Genomic DNA, 23,180 nt, shown 5'->3' on the forward strand with positions numbered 1-23,180 from the left:
TCCTTCCTTGCAACCACCGCCGGTGATGGTAGGAGCCTAGGTTAGTAGTTACTGCCTAAACACTAAGGGTTTTCCCAAGATCCTGTATGCCACCCTGCAAAAGCTCGGAGTCAAAGATCGTCCTGAGTATGAGGGGCGTGAGTATAAAAAGCATGGCACTGAGCGTTGTGAAGTTACCATCTACATTGGGAAGAGTGAAGAGTTCCCCGACATCACTGAAACCTAAAATATGACCGCAACCGAGTTTTGCTTCATCGACACCTACCAGGTTATGGCCCCCAAAGCCTTATGGTACCTTTGCCAGATCTATGAAGAGCCCATCATCCGTACCCCCATGAGATTCTTTCCGCCTTTAGAAAAGAATCAACGGGCATAGAGGCTTTGCAAGGGCAGGATGTGCAAGAAGATAGCCCTACCGTGGTGTACTTGACCCCGTACCTGCTTGCTCTGGATGAGTAGTATGATCGACAAGCCTCGGAGCTAAGGAAGTGCCTTCAGCGAGCTGAGGAAGCTAAGATCTTCTCCAGGATGCTCTAGGTGCAGCTTGCCGAAGCGCATGCCGGTGCGGCAGCCTCTGAGAGTTAGGAGACTGCCATATCGGAAGCTCTGAAGGAGGCTAAAGATCAATATGCCCATCAGTTGGGAGAGGCCTACCTTGTCACTAGGGCCAAGCAGAGGACGCTGGCTGCTGAACGGTAGGATCCCTTATCGTGGAGGGGATCCCTATCCACCCGCCAGAAAGAAGGAGAACCGGTGTTGCAGTACCGCCAGCAACTCTACCCTCGGAAGTGTAAGAAGTAGAACCCTTGATTCCTCTCACTTAGCCATTGCCAAGAGAGGAGGCAGATCCATAGCCAGGGCGTAGAAGAATCCACCGAGCCCGAGAATGAAGATGCGTGGTCGAAAGTAGATTAGTTGTCTTAGGATGATGTACTCGTAGTTAGTAGTGTCTTTCGTCGCTGTCCACCGGTATTGTAATCTTTCTGTTGTATTTCTTCCGTAGTTGTTGAGGTAGTCTGATCGTAGGAAAGGTGAACAATGTGTCGAGAATGGGAGAGTAAGTACCTGTATGTTGTACCAGCATAAGGACGTTCGGAATATGCATTTTATTTATTTCGCTGTGTTATTGTGTTCATCTACCTTAAGTCTCGTTAGACGTGCTTAGGGTTTTCAAGGGCGATGTTAAGTGGGTTACAAGAGAAATTACCGTTTGGATGCGAGCAGACCGGTCGTGATTGGATAACATAGGACACTGTATCGACTAATTATGGATGTCCCAGCTGAACACTTGAATCTCTTTAAATCAAATCCGTTGTTGGATTTGAAGTCCTTGTCCCTTGTTGCGAAAGGAACCCTTGTTGTTTGAATCTTCCCTTGCAATACTTCTCTGATTCTGTGGTCTATGACCCCACTATCTTGATTGCATGTAAGTTGGTAGTAGTTGCTTGGTTAATAGCTTATGGTGCCACGACGAAACCAAGGGTCCCTATGGAACAGCTGCCACATGGTGACGCTGCTCGGCATACGCTGGTATCGAGGTTGTTGACCAAGTTACACCGTCATACCACTTTTGATACAAATATTCGGGTGTTCGAACGGAAAATCCACAATGGGTTGATGAAATAGTGTTCTCTCAAAGTAAACAAGAGGAGATGGTTTTGGAGGAAGCATGTATGTTGCGATCTCACTTCATACAAAGGTTGGCGCATATTGTGGACAAGGAAGGGAAGAAAAGAACACCTAGGAAAAATTAGCCTTGGGTAGTAGGGAGTGCTTAGAAAAGCCTGAGTGGATATCAAGTCCCAAGCACTGTGCCTAGCTTGACCACGCTACGCATGCCGGGTCGCTGTCACCGCGTGCCCTGCGGACGCCGTCGGTGTCGGGCCCATTAGCACCCTGTCCTCGCATGTCCACGACATCGTGCCGCACTCGTCGTCCTCGTGCACTATGCGCTTCTCCTTTTTCCGGCCTCTGGTCCGCTCTTGATCCTTGCCCTCGTCCCCGTACCAGACCCCCCTCCATTCTTTCTTCTTTTAGGGACAAGGCCGCCTGCACGCCTCCCTCGTCGAGCGAACCCTCTCTCTCCTCTCCTTTATTCCCCCCTCCACTCGCTTGCGCAGGGAGCGCGCCATGGCCGACTTTATCCCCACAGCGTGAACCGGCAGTGTATCCCATCCATGCCATCTTCACTTCTGGTGCGCTGCGCCCTATCTCCGTTCGCCACTATAAGATGCCCTTGGTCCTTACTCTTCTTCATCATCCCCATCTCCCTCGAATCTGAAGCAGAGCTACGAGAGCCAGTCGTCATTGTGGAACTAGGTTCGTCTGACAGAGGCGTTGGTGTAATCTGAGAAGAAGGGATCTGGTTTTCGAAGAAGTTCAAGTCTACCCTTGGTTAGTTTGGTCTTAGGGTTCATGATGTTTGACTTCTCAGTCTCCTGTTTCTAGATCTGTTGATCATACGTCATGTTTTGGATAATCATTATCTTGTTGTTTCTCCATTGCCCTCGTCTATCCCGACTTCTAGAGTAAGCCTTGGTTGTACTAGGTTGCTCTTAACCATGTAACTTTAAATCCCGGTGTAATTTAGTATTCGCCGTCGTGTAATCTTTTGTGTAATTCCAGATTTATGAAATGTGTTGTAGTTTCGCCTAAGGGGAGTGGATCCTAATTCACTCTTTTGTAAACCCTCGCGTTAGGAGACGTATTTGTGTCGTAGTTTTTGCTCTTTCCACCTATAATTTAATCCTAGCCAAAATTGTAAGTGTGTTAGTTGCTTGAGCACAACTCCATCAAATACTTCTTTCCACTGACATGTCATTGATTTGGTGGCCTAGAATAGGCACTATATAATGACAACCAACCTCTATGTTCGTTTACAACATTGTAATGAAAGAAACCATGTTACCTTTCCTAGACCAACCTTTCGTAGTAATGCGATGGAAAAACATATTAGACATAAGAGCTATATTTCTCAAGATTTTTCCTATACCAAACACATCACCCGCAGCGAGGCACGGGCAGCAGTGGCTAGTTATTTATTACACATAACATGGGCTAATGTTGCCTTACATTATTCCCTTTTTCCACTTCAGATGGGCATGACATGCTGCCCACAATTATTCATTACTACAGCATTATTACCTTACCACAATACTAGGGATGTTCTGGCTGCTCATTTCACAAGTCCCAGGTTGGTGATGCCTGCAGCAGTACGAAGCCACTCCCTCTCCTTGGCCTTGTCCAGCATCACCCTACCCCAAGACACCCAGGATTCCCATGTCATCCTTTTGTCCCAGCTGACGCCCCATTCCAGCAGCAACTTAGCCCTTCCTCGGCCTCTTTCTTCGCCTCTGCGTACCTCTCCATGTTGAGATACAGCTGTGCAGTAACCAGGTGAGGCTCTCCTACAAACGGGTTCTTCTGAATACTCTCCAAGAGGACCTTCTCCACTCTCTCACAGTCTCTATCCTTCCTGTCATCGCTGCATATGGCCTCCCAGTAAAGGTCCCTTGCAGCTATCTGCTCTTGGGATCCAGCACCTTGGTGCAGTAGTAAAACACCGGTGGGATCACCAGCGTGATTTCTTCGTCTCGAAAGGGTAAGATTTCCTAATGTTTAACTTAATGCGTTGCACCAGCGTTGGACTTGGGTTTCATTTACTAACCACATCGAAATGCTACATAGTGTTCATGCTGCAAGTTATTTGTCCTGTACAAATTCCAGTTCATGCCTCTTAATTTTTCCTCTCTGAATTGGTTCCATGTTAGGCTTAAGAAGGAATCCCTGTTAGAGAAACATTTAATAGGAAAGGTTACTCACTGTTCATTTCTTCAGTCTTTGATGATATAGTCATACTAGAAACTTGACTGCTTTTGGTTTGAATTATCTTTTTTATTATGGAATATTCTGCCTACCTTATATGCATAGGTGCACAATTTATAGCAAATAAAACCAAAAAGACATCTATCCACCTTTACAAAATGAACCCACATGACAATCTAATCTCTCATCCTGTTCAGTTTAGTTATGTTTTGTGAAAATAATCTTTACGCTTCTGATTGCTAAATCATTGGCATCAAAGGCATGGAATAGGCTGCTGTAACGTTTTATTTTTTTGTGTTTTCGTTACTACTCCAGCGACTCCTTGATGAAAAGGGCGACACCAGGGTGCCAACTGCAAATCAGCTCTATGGGGTAGCATTTGTAGAATAACTAAAGATACCATTTGAAGAAAAACATTAAGTTCTGTAATCTGTCCAAATTTTATCCTTTTTATAATATATACTTAAAAAATGACTTGCAGTTTATATATATATTTTTGCATCTTAATACACAATTAGTATAACTATTATCAAGGATTGGTATTCTTGCCCCGCGCAATGCGCGCCGGGGTGGGGGGGGGGGGGGGGGGGGCTGACTAGTTATTATTAGGGTTCAATGTTATGTGAACCTGAAAGAGAAAACCTGACCAAGTCATAATAGATAACTCGTCTGACCTTTACAGGTCCACCGGGTTAGTGACACATACGCTCATGCATATGTATGTGACTCAATTTAACTAGTTAGGTTAAAGAAAAGGCGAAAGATAAAGTTAGCCATACACAGACGTATATCCGGGTATCGGGCATATCCTTGTATGTATAGGTATATACTCATTTTAGGTGATTGGGTACGGATGTATTTGAGTATGTGTCATGGTACATGCACAAACGCGAATATACGGGGTCAACTACTACTATGGTGATGGCTACTACTATAATTAGTATTTAAATTAAATATAGAAATAGAAAAGCAATCATTAAATGGGCACCAAATAATAGAACAAAGGGCATGACTAAGTAGAGCTTGATTTTAGATGAATTTTAGAAGTGGTTTCATGCGAAAAGGACTTAGGATGCAATAGTTATGCATTTTAGAAGTTTATACTATAGTTAACTAACTAGGTAGAATTTTATATGCATTTTCTGGTGCATGAAAATATGTACAAACTATATGATTAAACTCCCTAATGCATCTAGTTTATTTATATTTTTTGGGGGAATTTTTCTAAGCTAGGAGGATGTATTTTTAGCTCTCTGTGTACACTAGCCGGGTGTACCCAGAGTTTTCTAACGCGTACCCTGCGCTATGTGTGGTGTGTGCATGTGTGTGCATGTGACAGGTCGGCCACCCTACCACGTCAGCGGGGACGGTAGCAGCGGCGTTATGGCCATGGGCCCACGTGACAGTGAAAGAGGGAGAGAGGGGAGTGACGGACGGGGACTGACGGCAATGGCAACGCTGTTTCGTGCCTGGTCCCGCATGACAGAGACAGAGAGGGGGAGAAGAGGGAATGGCGGCGGACAAAAGCGGCCACCATGATGTCAGAACAAGATAGGGAGGCCCGAGCTCGCCGAAGTTGATCACACCGACGGCGTCGGCCCTCGGTGGTGACGGGTGATGGGTGTACGGTGTTCGTGGAGTCACGCCGCAGCCGATGGCGGGGTTGTCGTCGACAACGGGTGTCCACAGTGGCGTTGACTATTCACCAGAGAGGACACGGCGGTGCTGCGCAGTGAACTCGGCCTTACGAGCCTCAACCGAATCAACCGATTACGTGTACGTGAGTGTGGGTGAGCGGTGAGTGCTGTGGGGTGGTGTAGTGCCATGAGTGGCCTTGCCGGCAATATATGGCCGACGGCCATGGTGGCTTGGCGCAGCAGCACGACACAGAGAGTTAGATGACCAACTAGCTAGCAGGAAAGGTAGAGAAGGGGCTCTGGAACTCACCAGTCACTCCAATCGGCCAAAGACGCAGCGTGGGAGAAGAAGAGGGGAGGCGGCTCCAATGGCGCTGACGAATCCTGATTTGGGGAAAAGTGGAAGAAGGCGAAAAGGAGGAGGGAGAGGGGAAGCAGAGGGGGAGATAGTGTGTTCCCGCCTCGGCAGAGCTGATGGTGGAGAGGGCGAGGCGAGAGCGTCGACGGCCAGGCCTATTTATAGGCCGGCTAGGTCGGTTCTCGGTGGCGAGATATTTTCTTGTTGCCACTCTTATCCACCACGCGCGCTCGTGTTTGAACTTGTTAGCTCGGTTCACCACACTGGGCGCTTGCCCACGCGCACGACGAGCTGCCTTGGTGGCTACTCTGATGGCTTGGCACAGAGGCGACCATGGCACCGACGTTGACAAATTCACAGTGAGGGGGAAGAGGGGAGGCGAGGAGCGTCGTGGGGTCTTGGTGTCTCGACGTGTTGCCCGTTTACCATGTTGGCATCAAGGTGGATTGGGGCGCGGCAGTGGAGGCGTTGACGCATGGCGCTGTGCCGCATACGGCTGCCGGTCGCAAGCTAGGCGAAGGGTTGACGGGTGGGACCCGAGCATCAGCGAGAAAGGGGGGAGAGAAGAGAGGGGCGCGGGTGAGGTAGGGCCGGGCATGTTGCTAGGTTGCTGCTGCTACTGCGCTTGTTGGGCCGGCCCATGTGGGAGAAGGGAGGGGGAGGGGGAGAAGTGGAGTGGGCTACTACGGGCCGAAGGGGAGAGGGAGAGAAATTGAGCCCGTGAGGCTTTTATCCATTTCTATTTCCTTTTCTTTTTCCCAGAATAAACCAAGGCACATTTGGAGTGAATTCAAATTGGTTTTGAAATGTGAAAGGCTTGATAAATCAAAGGGGAGGTCAAGAAAAAGTATTTGGTGGAGAATGTTACAGGGAAAATGTCAAGGAGAATTATTTGATGCCAAAATATATTCTAGAGCAAACACACATGCAATCACACATTCAAGCACTCATGTCATTCAAACAATCAAACCAAACATTTCAACACAAATGCATATGGTGAATTTTGATGCAAGGGTTTTTAGGAAAATATATTTTATTTAAAAATGGTTTTATGGAAAATAAATAGTCAATGTTTGAATTTGTTGTAAAGTTTTAAAAAGTTTAAACTTTTAGTGGTTTTTAACATGATGCAAAAAAACAGGGTGTTACATTCTCCCCGAGCAATTGTGTCGCCGCCGCCTCTAATTCCTCCACCTTATAGATTAGCTCCTCCCTAGCCTCTGACCCACCTTGGGCGATGCTCCGAGGCCGCCAGGGGGAGCTATGACCTTTAGCGCGCATCTCCACCACTGGCTCCATGTGAGCCCATCGCTTTGACGATCGGTAGAGGCAACAAGCTACGGGCTTGGCAAAGGCCTCACGCGCCATTGGCTGTCTTTCTCCAACTTTGGTAAAAATTGTTGCTAATTGGATATTCATATTGCATTTTAGCCATCCTGTAAGGCCTAGGCAGCGTACCTGATGGTGTCGACAAGTTAAAAGGGCTCATCGAAGCTATGTTTTGTTTTGAACCTATTAGAGACAAGACTCTGAGCTCACTATTAGTGAAATTTGAGCAGTGAGCTTTAGGTGTTAGTGAGCTAAGCTTTTAGTTACAAGTGGTGGATGTATGACTTTTGGTCACATGAGGTAGATGTAGGGATGTTGATGGCTTGCTCATGCACAAACTTCATGTTTGAGAGCTTCTAATCTATTTTGTACTACTCATATATGAATGAATCAGTTATGGTTAATATATCTTGTAATGGATGCGTGTGCATTGATAATAGATTATTTTTGGGTTATTATGTACTGGTGATTAGCAACATATATATTGTCTCTATGTGAATGATTCATGTTGGATTGTTAGTTGCTAAAAGTATTTATAGCTTCAAACTATGTGTCGGTATATGTAGCCCCTAAGGCGTCAGACTGTCGGTCGCTAAAAACTTGTCGGTCGGCGTAGGTGAAAGGTCCTAATGGCTAGAGGGGGGTGAATAGCCTAATAAAAATTTTACAACAACACTTAACAAAATGGTTAGACAATTATGAGGTGAAGCGAGTGTTGCGCTAGCCTACTCAAAATGTAAGCCACCTACCACAACTCTAGTTTAGATAGTATATATTCACACAATAGTTATGACACTACTCTATGTTAGTGTGCTCTCAAAGGCTAACTAAAGAGCCACACCAATCCAAGCAAGCAAGCTCTCACAACTAACTACACTAAAGAGCTTGTCAACTAGTTTGTGGTAAAGTAAAGAGAGTGATCAAGAAGGTTATACCATCGTGTAGAGAAAGGAACCAATCAATCACAAGGATGAATAATAGTGAAGACCAATCACCTTGAAATCAATGATGAACACAATGATTTTTTACCGAGGTTCACTTGCTTGCCGGCAAGCTAGTCCTCGTTGTGGCGATTCACTCACTTGGAGGTTCACGCGCTAATTGGCTTTACACGCCAAACCCTCAATAGGGTGCCACACGACCAACACAAGATGAGGATTACACAAGCCACGAGCAATCCACTAGAGTACCTTTTGGTGCTCCGCCGAGGAAAGGTCAAGAACCCCTCATAATCACTACGATCGGAGCCGGAGACAATCACCACCTTCTGCTCAACGATCCTCGCTGCTCCAAGCCGTCTAGGTGATAGCAACCACCAAGAGTAACAAGTGAAATTCGTAGCGAAACACGGACACCAAGTGTCTCTAGATGCAATCACTCAAGCAATGCACTTAGATCACTCCCAATCTCACTATGATGATGAATCAATGATGGAGATGAGTGGGAGGGCTTTGGCTAAGCTCACAAGGTTACCATGTCAATGCAAATGGCCAAGAAAGTGAGCTTGAACTAGCCATAGGGATTAAATAGAAGCCCCCATGAAATAGAGCCATTGTACCCCTTCACTAGGCACTGATCGGGGTGACCGGACGCTCCGGTCCTACTGACTGGACGCTGCTCCTCAGCGTCTGGTCGCCCGATGACGGCCACGTGTCTTCTGCATTCAACGGTGAACGTTTGATCTCAATGGTCGACAAGTTGACCAGATGCTCCGACAGAGCTGACCGGACGCTGGACCCTCAGCGTCCGATTGTTTACAGTAAGGGTCAAAAACATGTTTTTGCCGACCGGACGCGTCTGGTCTTGCTTGACCAGACACAGCCCAGCGTCCGGTCGCAGAGCGATCAAGCGTCCGATCAGTTGACCAATGCCAACATCATTGCGACCAACTCCCTTTCACTTCTAACTTCTCCACCCTTGCTCAAATGTGCCAACCACCAAGTGTATCACCTTGTGCAAATGTGTTAGCATATTTTCATAAACATTTTCAAGGGTGTTGGTTCTCCACTAAGTTAGAGCATCTAGTGGCACTTTGATAACCGCATTCTGATACGAGTTTCACCCCTCTTAATAGTACTGCTATCAAACCTAAATGTAATCATACTCTCTAAGTGTCTTGATCACCAAAACAAAATAACTCCTACAAGTTATAGCTTTGCCTTGAGCTTTTTGTTTTTCTCTTTCTTCTTTTCAAGTTTAAGCCCTATGATCATCACCATGCCATCACCATAGTCATGCTATGATCTTTATTAGCTTCTCCACTTGAAGTGTGCTACCTATCTCATGATCACTTGATAAACTAGGTTAGCACTTAGGGTTTTATCAATTCACCAAAACTAAACTAGAGCTTTCAATCTCCCCCTTTTTGGTAATTGATGACAACCCTTATACAAAGATATGAATTAAAATTCAATTGAATCCATGTTGCTTGTCCAAACATATTTACCATGTGTAAAAAGATATGGATAAGTTTCATGAACCCCAAATGGTATCAATTGCTCCCCCTACATATGTGCTAAGAGTTTGGATTGAAGCTCGCACATATGCTTAGATAGGAAATATAGGAGTCCATGTCTATCACATGATGCTAAGGTATAAAAGATGAACCTTTGAAGCATGATACCAATCGAAGTGCACCATTATACCATCCTTAGCACAATGGTTAGTTTAATACCACTTGGAAATGAAAGTTATCTAGTGATTTCATTTCATCATTCAATCTAACAACTAGCATACATCACACAAGCATGGATATTTTAAATTTAGAACGTATGTCATGCAAGCAAACATCTGAAATGCACATTCAAATGCACCATACAAGTTCATGAGCTTGCTCCCCCTACTTGTGTGCTTAAAATTTTAATTGATCCCTTTCCCTTTTCACTTTTCTCCCCCTATGTCATATATCAAGTATATCTTTATGTTTCTCTTCCTTTATGATATTTCTTCCATTTTTTCACTATTTTTACTACTATCTTTGTTTCTCTCCCCCTTTGTCATCAATGACCACAAAGGTTCAAAATATAGGTAGTATTACTTGTAGGGTCGAGATTATCAATGTCAATCAATGGGGTGAGGATCATTTTCCCAAATTTGGTCCAATCTAGATTATTTGCCAAAGATATTTAACTCGGTTTGATCCAAGGACAAGCTTCTTCACACCTCCAAATAAGGGTTATCTTGTACCATGTTGAGTTAAATACTTATAGCTCATTTTCTAGATTAAACACTAGGTTTACAAGCCCATAAACATGTCATATGCTACCACTAGATCAAGTCAAGCATAGAAGCAATAGTGATACCATATAAGCATCAAATTCATTTGATTTTCATGAATGAGCCTAATAAAATAGAACCACTTAAAAGGTCCTAATAAAATTGAAAATGTGACTAGATGCACTAATCATGTCCTTAGCAAAGATGTATGTCATGTCAATCAACTTTTACCTTGGATTGCTCAAAGGAGAGGCATGTCATATAAGTGGGGGGGTGCATCAACACATATTTGAGAAATCCAATATGTTCAACTCATTTCTTAGCTTGCAAAACCTTTTCTTATCCAATGGCTTGGTGAATATATCAGTAAGTTGATCTTCGATGCCTACACTCTCAATGCAAATGTCCCCTTTTTGTTGGTGATCTCTTATAAAATGATGGCGGACATCAATGTGCTTTGTTCTTGCATGTTGCACCGGATTTTTGGTTAGCTTGATTGCACTCTCATTGTCACATAGTAATGGCACTTTCTTGAACTTGATTCCAAAGTCACTCAAAGTGGCCTTCATCCAAAATATTTATGCACAACAACTACCGGTGGATATGTATTCGGCTTCGGCGGTTGATAATACAACACTATTTTACTTCTTTGATGACCATGAAACAAGTGATCTTCCTAACAATTGACATATGCCCGAGGTGCTCTTCCTTTCAACCTTGCATCCCGCATAGTCTGAGTCAGAGTAACCAACTAGCTCAAACTTTGCTCCTTTAGGATACCACAAACTAACATTTGGTGTATGCTTCAAGTATCTCAATATCCTTTTTGTAGCCTTCAAATGACTTTCTCTTGGTGAGGCTTGAAATCTTACACACATGCATACACTAAACATGACATCCGGCCTTGATGCGGTCACATAGAGTAGGCTTCCAATCATAGACCGATACAATTTTTGATCCACCATGTTTCCACTTGCATCACTATCTAAGTTGCCATTGGTTCCCATTGGTGTGCTAATGACTTTGCTATTAATCATGCTAAACTTCTTGATCATGTTCTTGATGTACTTGCCTTGACTTACAAATGTACCATTCTTTAATTGCTTGATTTGAAGACCAAGGAAGTAACTCAATTCTCCAATCATAGACATCTCAAACTCATTAGCCATCATCTTTCCAAACTCATCACAAAATTCTTGATTGGTTGATCCAAATATGATGTCATCAACATAGATTTGCAATACAAATAGATCTTTTCCAATCTTCTTGATGAAATGAGTGGTGTCAACCTTGCCCATTGTGAACCCTTTAGAGAGTAGGAAATCCCTCAATCTCTCATACCATGCTCTAGGTGTTTGTTTCAAACCATACAAAGCCTTCTTCAACTTGTACACATAGTTGGGTTTTTTGTCATTTTCAAAACTGGGAGGTTGCTCAACATATACTTCTTCATTGATGTAGCCATTTAGAAATGCACTCTTAACATCTATTTGATAGAGCTTGATGTTGTGGGCACAAGCATAGGCTAGCAAAATTCTTATTGCCTCCAATCTAGCAACCGGGGCATATGTTTCTCTAAAGTCAAGACCTTCAACTTGAGTATAGCCTTGTGCTACCAATCTTGCTTTGTTCCTTACTACTATCCCATCTTGATCTTGCTTGTTTCTAAAGACCCATTTGGTTCCAATCACATTGTGTCCCTTTGGTCTCTCTACTAATTCCCATACTTGATTTCTTATGAAGTTGTTCAATTCTTCATGCATAGCATTCACCCAATCAACATCCTTCAAAGCTTCATCTATCTTCTTTGATTCAATAAATGACACAAATGAGAAGTGTTCACAAAATGATGCCAATCTTGATCTTGTTTGTACACCTCTTGAAATATCACCAATGATAGTGTCTAATGGATGATCTCTTGCAATATTGGATGGTTGGATGATTGGAACTTGATTGCTTGCACTTGCTTGATCATTGGGTTGAGATAATGTACTAGCCACTTGATCTTGTTCATTATCATGAGATCTACTTGTACTAGCTTGATTTATATCATCTAGCACATTTGAGTTGGAGAGCACTTGTACTTGATCATCTTCATCATCATTCACTTACCTAGGCCTCAATTCTCCAATATCCATGTTCTTCATGGCATTTGAAAGTTGAATGCCTCTAACATCTTCCAAGTTTTCATTCTCTACTTGTGAACCCTTGGTTTCATCAAATTCAACATCATGAACTTCCTCAAGAGTACCACTATCCAAATTTCAAACTCTATATGCTTTGCTTATAGTGGAATAGCCAAGTAGGAATCTTTCATCACATTTCTTGTCAAACTTGCCCAATCTAGTGCCTTTCTTCAAGATATAGCATTTGCAACCAAAGACCCAAAAATATGCAATGTTGGGCTTTCTACCGTTCAAGAGCTCATATGGTGTCTTCTCTTTCAATCGGTGACAATAGAGGCGGTTGCTACAATAGCAAGCCGTGTTGATAGCTTCGACCCAAAAAGATTGACTCACATTGTACTCACTAAGCATAGACCTTGCCATATCGATGAGTGTTATATTCTTTCTCTCAATAAGACCATCTGATTAAGGTGTGTACTTGGTCGAGAATTGATGTCTACTTCTAAATTCATCATACAACTCATCAATTCTAGTGTTTTTAAACTCACTACCATTGTCACTTCTAACTCTCTTGATGGTTGTTTCAAACTCATTGTGAATGCCCTTGACAAATGATTTGAATGTTGCAAACACATCACTTTTGTCCACTAGAAAGAATACCCATGTGTATCTAGTATAGTCATCCACTATCACAAATCTATATTTGTTTCCACCGATACTAGTGTATTGTGTTGGCCCAAACAAATCCATGTGCAATAACTCAAATGCTTTACTAGTGCTCATCATGCTTTTCTTAGGATGGGTGTTTTCAACTTGTTTGCCGGCTTGACAAGAGCTACAAATCTTATCCTTTTCAAATACAACATCTTTCGAGCCTTTAACTAAGTCATGCTTAACCAATCTATTCAATTGTTTCATACCAATATGACTAAGCCTTCTATGCCATAACCAACCCATGCTAGAATTAGTGAACAAGCATGTAGATAATCTAGCTTCACTAGCATTGAAATCAACCAACTATAGATTCTCATATCTAAAGCCTTTGAAGATTAAATTAGAGCCATCTACACTTATGATCTCTACATCATCTATTCCAAATATGCATTTGAATCCAAGATCACACAATTGAGCCATGGATAGCAAATTAAAGTTCAAGCACTCTACTAGCAACACATTGGATATGCTCATGTCATTAGATATTGCAATTTTACTAAGCCCTTTGACCTTGCCTTTGCCATTATCACCAAATGTGATACTATCATAACCATCATTGCCATTGGTGTTGATTGAGTTAAACATTCTTGCATCACCGGTCATATATTGAGTGCACCCACTATCAAGAACCCAATGCCATCCTTCGGCTTTATAATTAACCTACAAAAGAAGATCAATTCTTTTTAGGTACCCAAACTTGCTTGGATCCTTGAAGGTTAGTTACTAGGCTCTTTGGTACCCAAATAGTTTTCTTCATTGAGCCCATCCATGGTTTACCAATGAACTTAGCCTTCACACCATTTGCACCCTTAGTAAGCATATAGCATGAATCAAGCTTTATGAAGGATACATTAGCATTTTTGCTCATGTTTTTGTATTCTTGCTCTTTGTGACCCACTTGCTTGCAACAAGTACAAAACCAACCATTGTTCTTCACAAAACTAGTCTTATGAGGAGCAAAGGCTGCCTTGCCTTTCTTGGGGGTATAGCCCAATCCCTCTTTGTAGAGAGAAGCTCTTTGGCTACCTAAACACATAAGCAAGCGGTCCTCACCACCATAAGCCTTAGCTAAGGTGTGAGTGAGCTTAGTGACCTCCTTCTTGAGGTTCTCATTCTCAATCACTAGTGAGGCATCACAAGTGAGACCATCACTACTAGATGAGAAGGAAGTGGAAGTACTACAAGAAGGGTTAGTGGGAGCAACAATGATAGGCATAGATAGTGATTCATCAATTGTATCACAAGTTAAACCTACATCACAAGTTTCAACATGCTTCTTTTTATCTTGTTCATTAGGCAAAGTGGAATGAGCCTTTTCAAGCTTTTTGTGAGCTTTGCCAAGCTTCTCATGGGCTTCCTCTAGCTTCTCATGAGTTGCTTTGAGCTCATCAAGGGCTTGCTTAAGGGCTTTTATCTCCTTATTCAAGCTCTTGCATTCCCTTTTCTTAATGTCAAAGTGTTCTTTAGCATCTTCTAGCATGTCAAATAATTCATCCTTAGTAGGTTCATCATCATCACTATCACTATCATTTTTATTTTCATGTTCATTATCATCAACATGTTCTTCATCACTTTCATCATCACAAGATTATACCTTAGTGGCCTTAGCCATGAAGCATGATGAAGATTCAAAGAGAGAAGGCTTTTCATTGATAGCAATGCTTGCAAGAACCGTCTTCTTGGTGGTCTTGTGATCATCACTATCATCATCATCATCACTTGAGGAAGCATCACTATCTCAAGTGACTACATATGAACCACCCTTCTTCTTCTTGAAGGCCATCTTGTCCTTCTTCTCTTTCTTTTCCTTCTTATTCTTCTTATTGTCATCATCATTATCGCTATGGTATGGGCATTGAGCAACAAGATGATCTTTGCTTCCACATTTGAAGCACCTTCTTGACTCTTCTTTGTTTTTGGATGAAGACTTCTTTCTTCTAGCACGGTAGTCCTTCTTCACCATGAACTTGCCAAATCTCTTGACAAATAGAGCCATCTTCTCATCATCATCATCATCATCCTATGAATCATCATCTTCACTTGATATTTCTTGCTTGGCTTTTCCCTTGGATCATGTGGATTTGAATGCCACGCTCTTCTTCTTGTCATCCTTCTTTTCTTCTTTCTTCTTCTTCTTTTCTTCCTTCTCATCATCATCTCTATAAGCATCATCGGTCATGATATCTCCCAAGATTTGATTTGGTGTCATTGTATCCAAACCAGACCTTACTAGAATAGTGACCAATGTACCGAATCTTGAGGGTAAGCATCTCAAGAACTTATTTGAGAATTCCTTGTCCTCTATCTTCTCACCAAGTGCCTTGAGATCATTTATAATCACTTCCATTCGATGGAACATGTCCGACACACTCTCATCTTTCTTAATCTTGAAACTAGCAAATTTATCCTTGAGAATGTATGCTTTTGCACCCTTGATTGCCTTGGTGCCCTCAAATGATTCTTTCAATTTCTTCCATACCTCATGAGCTCTCTCAATATTCTTGATTTACTCAAATGTTCTCTCATCCAAAGCATCATGGATGGCACTAAGAGCAATGTCATTATTTTAGAGTAGCAATTCTTTAGCGGCGGTGGGAGCCTCTTCATCTTCTATCTCAATTTTTGTTTCTACCACCTTCCAAATCTTTCTATTGATTGACTTGATATATGTTGTCATCTTAGCCTTCCAATAGGGATAATTTGTGCCATCAAATTGGGGTGGTTTCTTGGTGTTATTGATTTAAGCTATTTTTACACCGAAGGTTGTTAAGTCTCAAATCACGGTGACCTCGGCTCTGATACCACTTGAAAGGTCCTAATGGCTAGAGGGGGGTGAATAGCCTAATAAAAATTCTACAACAACACTTAACAAAACGGTTAGACGATTATGAGGCGAAGTGAGTGTTGCGCTAGCCTACTCAAAATGCAAGCCACCTACCACAATTTTAGTTTAGATAGTGTCTATTCACACAATAGTTATGACACTACCCTATGTTAGTGTGCTCTCAAAGGCTAATTAAAGAGCCACACCAATCCAAGCAAGTAAGCTCTCACAACTAACTACACTAAAGAGCTTGTCAACTAGTTTATGGTAAAGTAAAGAGAGTGATCAAGAAGGTTATACCGTTATGTAGAGAAAGGAACCAATCAATCACAAGGATGAATAACAATGAAGACCAATCACCTCGAAATCAATGATGAACACAATAATTTTTTATCGAGGTTCACTTGCTTGCCGGCAAGCTAGTCCTCGTTGCGGTGATTCACTCACTTGGAGGTTCACGCGCTAATTGGCTTCACACGCCAAACCCTCAATAGGGTGCCGCACAACCAACACAAGATGAGGATCACACAAGCCACGAGCAATCTACTAGAGTACCTTTTGGTGCTCCACCGGGGAAAGGTCAAGAACCCCTCACAATCACCACGATCGGAGCCGGAGACAATCATCACCCTCCGCTCAACGATCCTCGCTGCTCCAAGCCGTCTAGGTGGCGGCAACCACCAAGAGTAACAAGCAAAATCTGCAGTGAAATACGAACACCAAGTGCCTCTAGATACAATCACTCAAGCAATGCACTTAGATCACTCCCAATCTCACTATGATGATGAATCAATAATGGAGATGAGTGGGAGGGCTTTGGCTAAGCTCACAAGGTTACTATATCAATGCAAATAGCCAAGAGAGTGAGCTTGAACCAGCCATGAGGCTTAAATAGAAGCCCCCATGAAATAGAGCCGTTGTACCCCTTCACTGGGCACTAATCGGGGTGACCGGACGCTCCGGTTCTACTGACCGAACGCTGCTCCTCAGCATCCGGTCGCCCGATGGCGGCCACGTGTCTCCTGCATTCAACGGTGAACGTTTGATCTCAATGGTCGACGAGTTGACCAGACGCTCCGACAGAGCTGACCAGACGCTGGACCCTAAGTGTCCGGTCGTTTACAGTAAGGGTCAAAAACATGTTTTTGCCGACCAGACGTGTCCGGTCATGCTTGACCGGACATAGTCCAGCGTCCGATGCTTAACCCTAATCACTGTGCCGACCGACCACTCGATCGGACGTAGCCCTTCAGCGTCCGGTCATAGAGCGACCCAGCATCCGGTCAGTTGACCGACGTCAGCATCATTGCGACCAACTCCCTTTTACTTCTAACTTCTCCACCCTTGCTCAAATATGCCAACCACCAAGTGTATCACCTTGTGCACATGTGTTAGCATATTTTCACAAATATTTTCAAGGGTGTTAGTTCTTCACTAGATCCTAAATGCATATGCAATGAGTTAGAGCATCTAGTGGCACTTTGATAACTGTATTCCGATATGAGTTTCACCCCTCTTAATAGTACGACTATCAAACCTAAATGTGATCACACTCTCTAAGTGTTTTGATCATCAAAACAAAATAGCTCCTACAAGTTATACATTTGCCTTGAGATTTTTGTTTTTCTCTTTCTTCTTTTCAAGTTTAAGCCCTATGATCATCACCATAGTCATGCTATGATCTTCATTAGCTTCTCCACTTGAAGTATGCTACCTATCTCATGATCACTTGATAAACTAGGTTAGCACTTAGGGTTTCATCAATTCACCAAAACCAAACTAGAGCTTTCGGTAGGCTATACCGACACCACTTTCAGTGGCTGCAAGTAAGTGTCGGCATAGATCTATACCGACCGACGGAGCGTCGCTATATCGACCTATACCGACCGACGGTACATCCCTAGTCTGGGGCTGTGGTGTAGTGGCGGTTCCCAATTGCACGACGGGTAGAGGCGGCAGCGGCAGCGGGATGCGGGCAGCCATGAGGTGACGGTGTCGATGGGGCAAGGGCGAAGGGGCTTCATGGTGCGCACATGGATCGGGCGATGATCTGAGCAGCAGTTGTGCGTGGGCGGTAGGGAAGGAGGGCGGGAGCTGGGCGTCGTGCACGCTGGGGCGGCGATTGCGCGTGCGGTAGAGAGAGCGGGGCTAGCTAAACGTGTGGGGGCGGGGTGATTAGCACGGGTGGAGTGATTAGCGGGAGCGAAGCGATTAATTATTGCTAATTAGACGATGGTCCTATTCGCTTGTCTTATGAGCCGTACTATTTCAGCGAACGAACAACGTTTTTCTCTCATAACAAATTAACAAATAGTATTTTTAGCCATGATTTTTCAGCAAAGCGAACATGTCCCATGACTTGGGGACAGGGAGTGTTCGGCTAGCCTAATAAGCCAGCTTATTTGCTGGCTTATAAGCCACGGTACAATATTTTTCTCTCAAAAAAATCAACCATACTATTTTAACAAATAAACAGTATTTTTCTCTTTTAATAAATTAGTGAATAATATTTTTTTGTAATAACTCAGCAAAGCGAACATGTCCGATGACTTGTGGGCCTTTTAGCTGTGACTTGTTATATTCCCCTCCGCATCGCGTGGAAAACCAGCGGCGGCACGCGCCCCGTGGAGGCCAAAAGCGGATACCGGCCAAGGCCATTGGCAGACAGAGCACGACCGGCACCAGGCAGTCTCCCAGGGACACGTGAACCGCGGTTATAGGTCACTAAAACGCGTTCGCTTAGCGTAACAGTAGCTGAAGCGCTGGTAAGCCTCCAATCTATTCGCGTTTGAGAGTTAATTAATGTTATTTACATAAGTATTTAGCTCTAAAAAATGTTTTTACATGAGTATTCGGACATATTGACAAGTACTCTTTCTTTTCCAAATTGTCTTGACCACCTTAGTTTTTTTACCACTAGGACAAATCAAATTTCTAGAGACCACTCACTTTGGCAAAAATATTACTGTCTTTAAAATAACGGACTTGCTAGCACCCCGACGTCCGATTTGGTCATTCGGACGGGTCGAACGGTGCCTACTTAGTGAGCGAGCGAGCACCCCAGCACGTCCGTCTTGAGAGCGAGCGCCCCAGCAGTGGGGCCCGCGCTGCCTCGAAAGTTGCCTGTGCATACCATGTGCAACACTGTCACACCCAATTTTAAGGATAAAATTGAATGCACCAAACTCGTGTGTGCCCAGGAATCAATCACACATACAAGCTGACAAATTACATAAAGTATCATCACGATGTCTCATACATCAGAGTTATAATAAAACTTAGTCTTATACATCACAGCGGAATAATAAAAAGATAATAAAACTCTCGTGGCCGTCATCACAGGAAAGGTCAACTGGTTGACCACAAGCCTAATAATCCTCCGGAAAATCCTCATACCCGTTGTCATCTGTTACCCATCCGGGATTTTTATCCAAGTAAAGAAAATAAACAAGTATAAGTACATTCCGTACTTAGCAAGCTAACATGGGGTTATGAAGCTCAAAAAGGTTAGACTCTGGTTTACTGCAGTTAGCATTTTTAATAGGTCAAGCTTTTATTCTCAAGTATTATCAAGTTATGCTTAAGCTCCCATTTAATTTCCATAAGAACAAATATCGGGGTCAGGTGTACCATATATCATCACTGAACAACTTTAAATGATCATCAATAATTAAAACAGTTATTCTGTGAGTTTTCTGGGCCGCTCGTAACCGTGAGCACGGCTGTTATAACAGTTTGTTACCCTCTGCAGAGGTGGTGCACATTCACCGCGAGTCGTGATCCCCATATGTCCGGGTTAATTATTCTCATGTCACTACCAAGGTGAGCGGATACGATACACTATGAAGCCATTTCATAGGTTTCCCTATCAAGTTATGGCCGCTAGGTTTCCTTGGCAGGTAGATGTAGGGACCCTCCTTTCCTATGGCACAAATCCATCGCGGCTATACTCATAGGAACAGAGACAGTCCTATACCCAAAGTGGCAAGCCCTATTTGCGCCAAAAAGGTAACCTCTAACTAGTTAGGAAAGATCCTATTACTGAGCTAAAGTCAGAGCCATATGACTCTCCCGGTTGCACTGTCAGTCCCAGCTTTTGCCGACAGATAAGTCCTTATGGAGGGCCGGGAGCAACATGAACAAAGGTTATGGAACAGTTGTTATAAATCATGTTACTCACTTTGTTCCATAGTATTATTCATCAACATGTATATCAAGTTCAGTTAGAGCACTAGCAATCTACCCATATGCATTTAACCTATAGGAGACAAGGAACAGGATAAACAATCATTAGGATGTCCTTACGGGTATCAAAATTAGACACATGCAAATGAATTAAGGTGAAATAGGAACATCAAGGAAGGCCCATGTTATACTTGCCTTGGTTCACAAACTCGTGCTGGTCCTACTGGTCATCGAAGAGTTCTTGGTCTTCCATGTTTTCCTTGCCGTCTGAACGCGACCAACACAGCAACATACAACATTCCAAAAGCATTCATGCAAAGCAAACATTCCTATCATTAGAACAGTACACCAACAGTATTGAAAACAAGATAAAATGTTTGTAAAACTAATCTACGTCTCGCTACGATCACGTCAACGCGAAGTTCACGAAAAACGGAGCTAAAATGCGAAAGTTATGATTTAAACGGGTTTTCCTATAGCCATATATTTAATTAAATCTAATCATGAATTTAAAAAGTTCCAAACTTAACTAACAGTAGCTCCAACATGTAGCTTATGAAATTCCAAAGCTAACGCGATTTGAATGGATCAATTCGGAGCTAAAACGACAATCTTATAAGCGAAACAGTTCAAATAGCATTTCTGTAAATACTGAAAGCGTACTTTTGACTTAAGCCGTGGAGTTTACGCTTTCCAATCGAGATTGCGCATTCGGAGAAATACGTTTTGGACTGCGGGTTAGGACTTAGAAAAGTCTAGGGGCTCTTTTGCAAAATCACCCGCGAAGGGGTATCTTCTAATCCTGGCCGTTGATCTCGCGATAGGCGGCTAGGATTGGCCTGGGGGGAACGGCCGACCGAAACAGTATCACCAGCGGCTAGGTGCCATGGCCAGCGGCAGTGGTCTTGCCGGAGCGCGCGGTTAGGGCCTACGGTTCACCAAATAGACAACCGAGTGCACCGGGGAACGCGGGGGAGGAAGGGGGTCGCGGCCATGCCGCTTTGGCGGCCGGGAACGGCGGCTAGCGCGGTGGCCGCCATGGCCGGCGACCATGGCTCGCGGAGCTCGCGGCCAAGGCTCGAGAAGCCAAAAAAAACAAGAAAAAGAGATACCGGGAGATAGAGGGAGGCCGAGGGGTGCTCACCACGGGGAAGAAAGGGGACGGCGATGCCCGGCGGCGACGATCCATGCAAAGGCGGGCGGCGGATTTCCGGTGACCTTCGGGGCAGCGGTTGCGGCTTCCTCAGTGCTTGGCGAGCGCGAAGGGAGCGGGGAACAGCAGCAGAGGGTGCGGGGACAGCCTCGGTGCCGTTTTAAAGGGGCTGGGCGCTCGGGAGGACGCTCCCACGACGCGGAGTGGAGCGGTTGCGGCTTGCGGCTTGACTGGCGCGGCGGTTGCGGAAGGAGGGAGACGGCGCCGACAAGTGGGCCCAGGCGGTCAGCGACTGGGCGCGGGCGCAGGCGCGGGCGGTTGCCTGGCGCGGGCGCAGGCGCGGCTGCTGGGCCAAGCGCGGCCGCTGGGCTGGGCGCGGCTGCTGGGCCGAGCGCGGCTGCTGGGCTGGGCGCGAAAAGGGGAGAGGGAGAGCTGGGCCGACGGTTGCCAGGGAAATGGCCTGCGGGCCGAAAACAAGGAAAAGAGGAGATGATCATTTTCACTTTTTATTTTCCAAACAAATTTTCCCAAAAGCATTTTCAAATAATTTTTGAATTCATTTGAACTCTAATTCAAGAACAATCATCACATGATTAAATAGTGCAGCAGCATGTATGCATCAAAAGTTTCAAATCTTATAATTGATTTTAATTCCCCAAAAATTATTAATTTCCTATAATTGAATGCACACTTAATAACTTAATTAAATCAAATTTACTTATTTAAAAGAATGAAAAATTTTGGGTGTTACAAACACTCGATCTATTGTTAAAACATTCAAATGCAACAGTTGCAACATACAAGAGAAGATAGATGAAACACTTGAAACATGCGTCTTAAACACTTGTAAAAACACTTGAAAACTATTGCAAACATATGCAACATCCAAATGAAACACTCGTGATAGACGTATGAAACACTTGAAAACATACTCTTACAACATGCATGTATACGCAACATCAAATATACTTTTGCAACATCTAGATAAAAACACTTGCACACATACGTCTGATACGAAGGAAACATTTGGAACATACACTTGAAACATACATGCATAGCCATTGCAACATTTGTAACATCCCAATCTACTTTTGCAACATCCCGATCTACTTTTACAATACCGATACAAAACAATTGCAGCATATCTCTAAAACATCTGAAACACCTGAAACATATGTTTGCAACATGTGCTTTCAGTGCGACATCTCTTGTTGCTTGGAAATGGAGGCTCGTCGGCGTGTGGAGTTCACCGGTGTAGAGCTTGCTACTCTTGTGGAGAAGGCCGCGATGGATCTGGCGCGATTTGTCACCGCTCCGGTGGAGGTCGTATGCACGTTGGAAAAGGCCATGGTGGACGGGAGGCGCGGCAAAGATGAAGGAAGGCCGGCAGCCGCAGCAGGTTGGAGGCGTGATGGAGATGGAGGAAGGCGACCGGCCACGCTCGGACGCGGTGGAGATGCCGGCCGGCGGGCACTCGGATGTTATGGAGAACGCCGAGGCGGCGAGACAGAGGGCGGCCACAGTGTTGGAAGTCTTATGGAGAATGGAAGCGTCCGAGTATTGAAGAGGATACGACTGTCAGGCTATTGGACTGGTGTCGCGGCCCGTGAACTGGAGTGTCCGCACGATCGGACGCCCTTAGCGCATCATTTCCATTAAAAGATTAACAGAGCAGCTAAAAAAACCTTTGGCCAATACGCTTTTGTTATTATATATAAATATGCGAGCATGCATCTTTGTTAGTATTGTCTGGGAAATAAGTGTTGTATTTCCAGCTTTAAAAAAAAATTTCGTGCGTATTTCCTATCAAATC

This window comes from Miscanthus floridulus, chromosome 7, assembly GCF_019320115.1.
Source record: "Miscanthus floridulus cultivar M001 chromosome 7, ASM1932011v1, whole genome shotgun sequence".
Classification (NCBI taxonomy): Eukaryota; Viridiplantae; Streptophyta; class Magnoliopsida; order Poales; family Poaceae; genus Miscanthus; species Miscanthus floridulus.